Genomic DNA, 10,794 nt, shown 5'->3' with positions numbered 1-10,794 from the left:
AGGTATTCGATGTATATTAAGGCGAAATATGGGAATGACCTGATTTTTACGGAAAAGTTTATCGTCATGTTTGGTGGATTGCACATTGAAATGACTTGTTATAAAACTTTGGGTGATATATTGTGTGCTATAGGATGGACATGTTGTCTTTCTGAAGCCAATATTGCAACACCAAGAACGGCAGATTCTTTTTATGTATGTGCCAGTGTACATAGGACTAGACAGACAGGCGCATCAGACAACTGCATGTATTTTGCTTGAACTGTTAATTTCGGATTATGAAAGCTAAACTCGGAATATATAATTATGTCATGACTCTGTGACTTTCAATGATTTGAAAGACTGGTGTATAGAGTTATCTCGACCACAGTTTCATTCCTGGCGTTCAATTTAGAAGTCTTCTGATTTTGGTATTATGCTCATTTCATGAGTGAGATTTCGTTCTTTACAAACAGTCCATATAAAGAATGTGATGTTACATGACCCAAAATCAAAGAACACTATAAATTTGGATATGTTTATTCCTCCTTCTACTGAGGGTAAAAGACTACAAAAAAGAAAATATCACAATGTAAATGACAAGCAAACATACATGTATCAACCATAAGTCATTTATAACAAGCAATCAATATCAAACATAAAAATATTGGATGAATAACGCCGACTTTATACTAGTAAAATCTTGAAAAATAAAAAATAAAACTTTATTACGATTCACACGTTCCATACGTTGAAATTTTTAAAAATCTGACATGACCCATGTGATCAACTCATTTGACGATTCGCACTTTTCATACAGTGATTTGATCTATGTTCCGAATGGTCGATGTTGACGGATGTGTGTAGATCGAAAGAGAGAAAAAAATCACCAATTGTTTATTATTTACTGCACCTGTTCACAGATTTACAGATTGATATGGTTTTGAACATTGTATTTATCCATGAGTGACCTATAGAAAACTTTTTTACATTTACATTTTACACAAAAGAAAGGATTTTCACCTGTGACACTGACACTTTTTCCCGCCATTGAGAATCTCGTTCAAAAAAAAACCCCAAACTTGTAAACAAAGGGAATAGCTTCATGTCTGCTGGCTTATTATAATCATCAATAACATTTGCTAGATAGCTCTATATATAGTCATATAACCTGCAGCAGCTTCATTATTATATTGTTTTCTTTGTGCTTTATTTTCCTGCATTTATGTCCGAGATAAAACTAGAAAAGTTTAGTAACAAACCTATTATTGAACCTGAAGGTGTAAAAACCTATACACCAATTATTTATTCGGATAGCAAAGGCACATTCCTGAGAGATAACATTTTCCATCCACTCCAAGAAAACATTGTATGGAACTGTTTTAAAGGCTCAAAATCACGTGATTCAGTAAAGTGGCTGGAAAAGAACATTAAATCTTTAGTTCTCAAATACAATAAAATTTGGCTATATATTTGGATAGGTACTTGTGACATAACTACTTTGGACCGTTCTACATTCCTCATAAGCTTAACCTCTGAAGACACCTCTGAGATCGTAGAGCAAATTACAACAAATTTTCAATTAATAGCCCAAATTATATCCGCATATCCTCAGTGTAGAGTAACATTTCTTGAAATACCAATATATTCTATAAGGAAGTGGAATTACTCTCATGGGCATATGAACCCAATTGAATTTCTTCAACAGGACAAAATTCTTGACATACAAGTCTCATCTCTAAATTCAAGTATCAAAATTCTAAATACTTCTCTCAACAACTTTTCTCCAGACTTCTCATACGACTTATACAGGACTTCTAGATACAGTACACATACGGATAAAGATAAAGGGTTACACAAAACCAGGAAATACTTAAACACAAATTTATATAAGGACGGCATCCACCCAACTCCTCTTTTGGCAAAAGTCTGGTTAAAGAAATTCACTCTGAGAATTATCAGAGACTGCTGGATCTAAACTAAAATCATAGACTTTCGGTAAGTGTGGTTGTTCCGCGCTATACCTAGAATCTAAAATATCTACTTGTAAATCTACAAACAAATACAACAGTTATCTACTAGGTCAGTGTGGTTGTACCGCGCTATACCTATCTTCAAATCAGATAACCAGCCATCAAAGATCCTACAAGAAAAATCCATGTTATAACAAAAACTGTATGAGTCTGTATATATATACTTATGTATTAAAATAGTTTGTTTATACAATAAATGCTGAGCTAACAAGTTTACATTTTGTATCGTCTGGTAAGTGTGGTTGTACCGCGCTATACCCAGTAATCATAACCTTAGTAGCATACCTGCACATATTGGTCAATAAAGTTTATTTCCATTTTATTAACCTGATCTCTGGTAAGTGTGGTTGTGCCGCGCTATACCTAGTCACTTAAGCAGAGGGTAAGGAAACCGTAGCTGTCAAAGCATATTCCAGTAGTTAACTCTTCATTACGTAAGACCAAAACAAACAAACTTCTCCTGGTAGGTGTGGTTGTGCCGCGCTATACTCTATGAAAGTTGTGTTTTAACAAAACCTAGGGCTGCAAAGCATCTCTCAGTTTCTTTTCTGGTTTTTTGTCGTGGGTTAGTGTGGTTATACCTCGCTATACCGCATCATTTAAATAGTGAAGTAGCAAAATATTGGTGGAAAAAGCATCTCTTCTATTAATTACCTGAATAGCTAACAAAATTTACTTGTCAAACCCCACCTGTGGTAAAGGTGGTTGATCTGTGCTAAAACTTATCATAAAAAGAAAAATACAAAATCTTGGGCTGAAATCTAAAGAGCAAACACGTACAAGTTCCCCGGGGTAAGTGTGGTTGTTCCGCGCTAAACCCTATATAAAAAAAAAAAAAAATAGCACTACATTGTTTGTAGCATAACATGGCAGACAGTAGCACCATTAATGAGGTGGGCAATAGTCAGTCTCTATCACTGCGTCGCAGTCAAAGATCAAATACAAATCTAAGGAGATCAGATCCAACACCAAATCATGTCGATAATAAAATACCTACCTTTCAGAAAGACTACCAACTCAATGTTAATAAAGCTATCAGCAAGAAATTATCAGGTTGCTCAGATTCTATGATCAGATATGAAATGAAACAAAAGAAAAATCTTTGTATTCAGCTTAACACATCATCATATCTTATCTTTAAACAGAAGCTTTTTGAAATACTAGAAGGGGATGACTTTTTAGAACACTTTTCAGTCTTAAAAGAGAGAGTAAAAGATAAAAAAGGCCATGAAATAGAGATAAGGCTTAAAGTATCTGCCCAAAAGCATGATCATGCTAAGGCATACCAGAAATATACCATAAATTTATACCATTCACAATCATCTGCACTAGTTAATGGACCCAAGGCAGACTTATTTATGGAAACTATCCTCCCGCAAATAGAAAACCATCTATCACCAAATGAAGTCACCATAGGTGATATGAACAACAAAATTACTCAGGCGATAAGTCACAGTAATATTGTCAGAAATCAAACTCAAGATGACGATGACCAAGCATACTCAAAGGGAGCTTCATTTATTGATTCCCCGTGTCACCCAATTACATCGAAATCTGATCTATATCAGGAACACGAATATTTATGTCCAGTATGCAATGGCAAAGCAGATAAAGACACCATAGAATGTGAAAGTTGTGATCACTGGTTCCACTATAGCTGTGTTGGTTTAACAAAAAGCAAGGTAAACAAGATTGACCCAAATGTACCTTACATATGCAATGGTTGTAATGAGAACGAACTATATAATGATGACCGTACAACGCATCTAAATCCTAGCATTTTACCTCCACTAGCAAACACCCATGAAAACCAACCTTCAGGCTCATTAATTAAAACATCAACCACTGAAGTTATCATACCAAATCCATCCACTATCAGAAAAAGAAATCCATACTTGTTGAACCACTCAAAACAAGCTGAAAATGTTAATGACCAAACGTCAACCAAAGAGTATAGCAAGAGTAATAATGACCAAAATGCACCTGAGAATTGCATGTACCTCAACACTCCTGTTGACCACTCTGTTGCAAAAGAAACAATCAATATTCCAATTGACCAAAGTCCTTTCGAAGAAACCACCAATATCCAGTATAATGAAACATCTATGAAGGAAACCAATACTACTCTGAACAGCAACAATAGTGTAACTATAAATAAGATAGCAAAAACTCCTAACTTGTCAACTTCAACAAAACCAAAAACCACTTCAAGACCAAAAACCGGCACAAATAACCGGGATATGGAGCTACATGGTTATGTAACAGAATTGGAACAAAAGCTAAAGGACCAAGAAAAAACAATTAAACTCCTTCAAAAGAAAGATTCTTTTACCAACAAAACACAAAATAGCAGTTATCATGGAGAAGGGCATATCCGGAACAGTATGGATCCCAACAACCAAAATCAACAAAGTAACCATAATTTCAATAGAATAGATCCCTTTAACATATATGAAAGGATGCACCAAATGGAAACACAAGCCATGGAATCTCGAATCAGAGCAATTGAAGTCCAATCATCCCAAAATTTATCTATCTGCTCTGCGCTAACTACGCAAATGGCCCTACAGCTACAACAGAGTATGGCCACAATGAACCATCAAATTAGACAACTAAACCAACAACACCAATTTGCCAACCCCCAACCAACATGGAACCAACATACCAACGTGAACAATCCAGGTCCACACTTGTTTCAACAACAAAATCAATATCTCAATCCGCAACCAACATGGACCCCACATACCAACTTTAACAATCCAGGTCCATACTCGTTCCAACAACATCCAAATATTCATCTGTTTCCTCAACCTCCAGCTTACCAATTTACACGTCCGCCACCAAATATTCAACATACAAGACAGCTGTTTCCTCCTTACTACAATGCCATGCATCATCCCCCTCAGGCTAACATAGTTAACAATTCAAATCCTCAAAGAAATGATCATAGTCGCTATGCAGCTTCATCAACGAAAACTCCTCATCCAAACTATAACAGGCAAATCAATCAAATACCGAAAAATCTATCAGATGATTCGCACTATCAAGAAAAACCTGTTCAAAAAGAATTGAACAAAGCGAAAACTGAATACAAATCTGACCAAACAGAAAGAGCCGAGTACAACACCAACTCAATAATACTAGCAAAAAGTATGGACACGGAACTGGCAACCAATACAGATGTGGCGAAAAGTCCAAAGTTGCTAATGGAAAAGAGAAATATAACTGCATCCACTGACAATTATGTGACTACTTCAACCAATATTCACCAATCACCATCCTGTGAAATAGAAATAAAACAGACAACAAAAGATACTGGAACTTCATGTAGTGTCGATAGCACACCACATAATTTTTTAGAACTTCCCGGCCTAAGGAAACAACCACCAGACAACGAATACACGTTTCTTCCTTACAACCAAACCACGAGAGATTAAAAGTTACCACTTTCAATGTTGAAGGGGTCAAAACTAATAAAAACTATATTTTGAACCTACTAAAAGCACAGGATACAATCCTGTGTGCTCAAGAACATTGGCTTTGGGACTATGAGAAAGGAAAACTGGATGAATTATTTCCAAATTTTAATAACTACATAAGATGTCATGATACATTCGATCCTATTGTAAATTTCCAAGCACCAAGGGGACAAGCGGGTATAGCTATCTTATGGCCAAAAAAGTGGAACTATTTAATAAGAAAATTGCCAGAAGGCAACGAAAGAGTCATTGCTATCTCTGTTCAAACCAAGGATCGACAAGTTTGTATTATCAACTCATACCTACCAACTTTAAATACAAACTCAGTAATAAAATATAGGGAACATTTAGATATTATCAAATTTCTTATACAAAAGTATTGCTATATGGATTTCATAATCTGTGGGGACCTAAACGGAACCTTACTCAATTCAAGGCATAATCAACATGATAGAATATTAAAAGAGTTTGTCAAAGACTATAATCTACATCAACTAGATGATGATGATCACCTTCACTCTTTCTTTCATCATAATGGAAAATCTACATCTAAAATAGACTACATCCTGTCATCAAATAGCAACCTTATCCACTCTATTCAAACTTTCTCACAAGATGCAATAAATTTATCAGCACATGTACCAGTCAAGGCTCTTTTAACACTTCAAGCCGACAAACAAAAACAAAAAAAATCATCAAATTTCAGCAACGAAGTACTGCATAAAACAGAATGGGAAAAGTGTGTACCAGCTATTTACAGTGAAGCAGTAAAAAAATCATTAGATCAAAATAAAAATCGAAAAGTAACAACAGAAGACCAAACAAATAATCTAATAGATGCAATTAAACAAGCTGCAAGGAAAACAATTCCGACAAAAACTTTGAAAATCCGCGGCCCAAGACTAAAAGTTTCACAACATGCAAAAAAGTTGCTTACGATTAGCAAACAGAAACACAGGATATGGGACCTCCATGGGAGAAAGAGAGGTGAGGACACTTGTTTTTTGGAACTGAAGGAAGCAAAAAGAAACGTAAGAAAAAGACTACGGCAAGAAAGAGCAACTGAATGTAAAGAATTTTATAAAAAACTGGAAAGTGAACCCAACTCTAAAAATTTCTTCAGATTAATACGCAGAAATACAAACAGCACTAAAGAACTTGCTACAACCATACTATATGATGATCATGAACGCACTGATCCTGAAGAACAAAGGGAGGCAATGGCAAAATATTTTCAAAATTTAGCAACACCTAAGGACGATCCTGATTTTGATGAAAAATTTCTAAATAACTGCCAATTCCGCTGTGAAATTATAAAAGAAATCTGTAGCTTATCTGATTCTAGTTCAGACAAATTCAACCCCACCGAAATTTCTGAGGCAATATCAAATCTGAACAATGGAAAGGCATGCGATGAATATGGGCTATCTGCTGAACACTTCAAATCTGCTGAAGAGGTTGTTGTTCCGTATCTCGTTTCTCTATTTAACCAAATATTGGCTGAGAAAAAGGTACCAATCCAATTTAAAACCGGTATTCTTAATGCAGTATGTAAGAAAAATAAAGATGACAAAATTCTTGATAACTACAGAGGCATCACCGTATCATCAATTATAGGAAAAATTTTTGAACATGTTATCCTTCAGAGAGTGCTTCTGAAATTAGATAAACAATCAGAGTTACAATTTGGCTTCACAAGTGGCCTCTCACCAGCAATGGCAGCACTGCTAGTCTCTGAATCGGAACTTATATCAAAAAAACAAAAATCTAAATTAATTTTCGGACTTCTGGATTCACAAAAGGCATTTGATGTTGTTCATCATGATATTCTTCTCGACAAGTTATTTGACCAAAATATTGATCCAGATATTTGGGAAATCATTTTTGATATGTACAACAACCTTACCTCTAAAGTTAAATGGAAAAACGGATTTAGTAACAGCTTCCCTGTACGGCAAGGAGTCCGCCAAGGAGGAATTCTATCCACCCATTTGTACAAACTGTACATTAACGACCTACTTACAGAACTTGAAGAGAATGGTATGGGCCAGTACATCGGCACAAACTTTACGGGATGTCCAACCTGTGCAGATGACATTATACTACTGTCATCAACTGAAGAAGAAATGCAATCTATGCTAGATACATCTAAAAGATACTCAGACAAACATAGATACAAGATCCATCCAACCAAAAGCGTTACAATTAATAAGTATAGTAACTCAAAAACAACGAAGAGTGAAGTTCAATTCAAACTCGATGATAAAAACATGCCATCAGCTAAACAAGGTACACATTTGGGTATCATCAGAGCAATTAAGGACCAAAATAAAACAAACATCCAGGACAGAATAAGCTTAGCCAGAAGAACAGCTTACTCTCTTATGAACGTTGGAGTACATGGTACTAATGGACTAAACCCTAAAACTTCCTATATGATATATAGAGTATACGTTCTACCAAGACTACTTTACAGCCTGGAAGTTCTGCCACTCAATAATGGGGACATTAAGTTGCTAAGAGATTTCCATGTGAATTTTTTGAGACAAATACAAGCCCTTCCTTCACGTACAGCAATTTCAGCAGTATATTTACTCGTAGGTGCTCTCCCCATAGAGGCAGAAATTCACAAAAGAGTTCTTAGCCTCTTCCACTCCATCTTTTCATCTAACAACGAGAATCTAAAAAAGGCTCTAGAGAGGCAATATGTTCTGCAAACACATGAATTAACCTTCCTTAACAGAGTAGCAGATATTTTATACATGTATAATCTTCTTCCATGGACTGATCTGAAAGATCAATTACCATCAAAGTTATCATGGAAATGCAAGGCAAAAGAAGCGATAAACAGCTACTGGAAAGTGAATCTTCAAAGGGACGCCAATAGCAAAACAACACTAAAATTTCTCTGCATCCCTAATTTAGACATAGGAAAACCTCATTCTATCTGGAACAGTCTACCACCAAACATTGGCGAACTCAGGAAAGCAACAATAAAAGCAAGGTTATGCACAGGGACATATATATTTCAATCGCAGAAAGCTCGTTTCTCAAATATGAATCTTGATGCAACTTGCCCAATCTGTCAACTGGAAGAAGAAGATATCATCCATTTTCTCACTCGCTGTCCCGTTCTGGAAGGTATACGCAGAGAATCTCTTGGTGTTATCAAAAGAATTACCATCAATAAAATTGGGCTAGGCAACTGGAATTCTAACTTTCACGAGAGAACTTGTATTGCCCAACTAATCTTGGATTGTCAGCAACTGGCTCTAAACAATATTCTCCCTCTGGATGACCTTTTTAATAATTCAATAGAAGAACTAAGCAGGAACCTATGTTATAGACTCCATCTAAAGAGAGTATCCTTTCTTAATATCTAGTTCCCGTAAGGTCAGTGTGGTTGTACCGCGCTATACCTTAATTCAGCTATCTTCAATTTCACGAAATGAAATATGGCTTATTCTCTGGACAATCTAAGGAATAATCATTAATGATTTTTCGACAGTACAACTAGGTCAGTGTGGTTGTTCCGCGCTAAACCTTAATTACATCTATCTTATACACCGAATTTTAAATCTTCATTAGGTCAATATGGCTGTCCCGCGCTATGCTTTCATTTGCTGTCTTAAACTCCGTAGTATGAAACATTGCTTATCTTTAATGTAAAGTCATCGCCAAGCCTTTTGTACAGAACAACTAGGTCAGTGTGGGTGTTCCGCGCTAAACCTATCAATCCTGTATGTAAAATTAAATGCTGAGAAAATCCATGAAATAGTAGATTAACTGGTCAGTGTGGTTGTGCCGCGCTATACCTATAAAGGGAATAAATATGCATGTTTAGCTTTAATACCCAGTAGCTACACACACACATATATATAACAGATAGTTATACATGTTATAATGGCTATGCATAATTAGATCGCTTAGGACATATAAGCTTATATGCATGATTTTATTGATTTATATATCGCCTAGTAGTACACATAGACAGATGTAGTAGCTGTAGCAGGCAGAAATCTGAAAACTATTTATTTTTATATTTTCTTTTTACCTTTTAGTAACACTGTTTTAGTGAATGTAAAGATTTTTTACTATAATGTATGTCCTGTAAATAATATTCAGAACTTTCTTAAAACTCTATTAATAACCTTTTAATTGTGACACATTTTTAATGTACATAGAAGTTATTATTATTATTATTTTTTCAGGGATTTAACTGTATATGTTTTTTATAATGTTATTTTTAAATAGTTATGTTTTCACTGAATAATTAATTATTATAAGGGTTTAACCAACCTTAATTTAGTAAGGTTGGTGTACTCCAACTATTGGAGGAAGTTATAGAGGAAAGAAGAAGAAGAAGATTTGAACAACGTGATTTGTGTGTGAAATAATTCAAAGCGTATACTTTATAATCAGTAAAAATACTTATGTAAACTTTATCTAACAATAGTTTTAAGATAAATAAATGTAAAGAACTTACTCTATGGCGCTTATAACCAGCAAATATAAGTGTTGAAAGCAGAACAAATTTGACAGGAAATGTGTCTGACACCACAAAAATACTAATAAAGGAAACAAATCGGAAATCCGTTCCGGTAACATTACAAAGAATGATAGCGTATTGTTTTAGGTGTTGATCGTGTAAATTATGCTCGATCGTTACCGACCCACCTACAAGATATGACTTCCCTTCCCGAACATCACCCACAGGTGGCAATTGAATTTAATTTGAAAATGATAATTTCACTGTACGTTAGACAAGCAAATTTCTTTCTAATTACTCAATTGATCAGGCACAAAAACAGAATAATGCAATTGTGAAGGGCGATGTTGGTGTCGTAGGATTAACCAAAGATCTCATTTAGACAAATGGATGGTAACTGGACCAGGAGTCAGTATACCAGAAGACATATTTGAAAGATCTTGTGGTTTGGGACATTATATAACAGATGAACGACATAATGAAGACTCTACGAAAACACAAATAAGATGTCTTTAAACAGCTTTAAAGTATTCGTAAAGTGATGAACGAGTTTTGGAATTCATTTCTAGAAAAGTCGTCAGATTTGTAAAAAATATACTTCATTTAGGAAATTATTGAACAGGTAAGATATGTAAATAAACTCCAAGATATTGGACCAAACAATACGAAGATCTTTTGAAGCAAATGCAAAACGAAGGAGAACCTACTTTTTATGACCAAATAAAAAATATCAACTTCTTATTTTGGCCGCAAAATGAAACTGGAAACGACTTTGTCAAAAACAAAGATTGAGAACCTTAGAAGTGATTGCGCT

At 35.0% G+C, this 10,794-nt stretch overlaps 1 long non-coding RNA gene across 1 annotated transcript; it reads right to left on the bottom strand.

The window, feature by feature from the left end:
- Positions 1-503: 503 nt before the first annotated feature.
- Positions 504-10,097, bottom strand: LOC143076822 (uncharacterized). Its single transcript, XR_012978797.1, has 2 exons — positions 9,978-10,097; positions 504-547 (listed from the first exon to the last, which is right to left on the bottom strand). It is a non-coding gene; the product is annotated as an uncharacterized LOC143076822 (long non-coding RNA).
- Positions 10,098-10,794: the final 697 nt, after the last annotated feature.

Source organism: Mytilus galloprovincialis, chromosome 5, assembly GCF_965363235.1.
Source record: "Mytilus galloprovincialis chromosome 5, xbMytGall1.hap1.1, whole genome shotgun sequence".
In the NCBI taxonomy this organism is placed as follows: domain Eukaryota; kingdom Metazoa; phylum Mollusca; class Bivalvia; order Mytilida; family Mytilidae; genus Mytilus; species Mytilus galloprovincialis.
The sequence above is the reverse complement of the archived record's forward strand: the minus strand, read 5'-3'. Positions and strand labels throughout refer to the sequence as shown.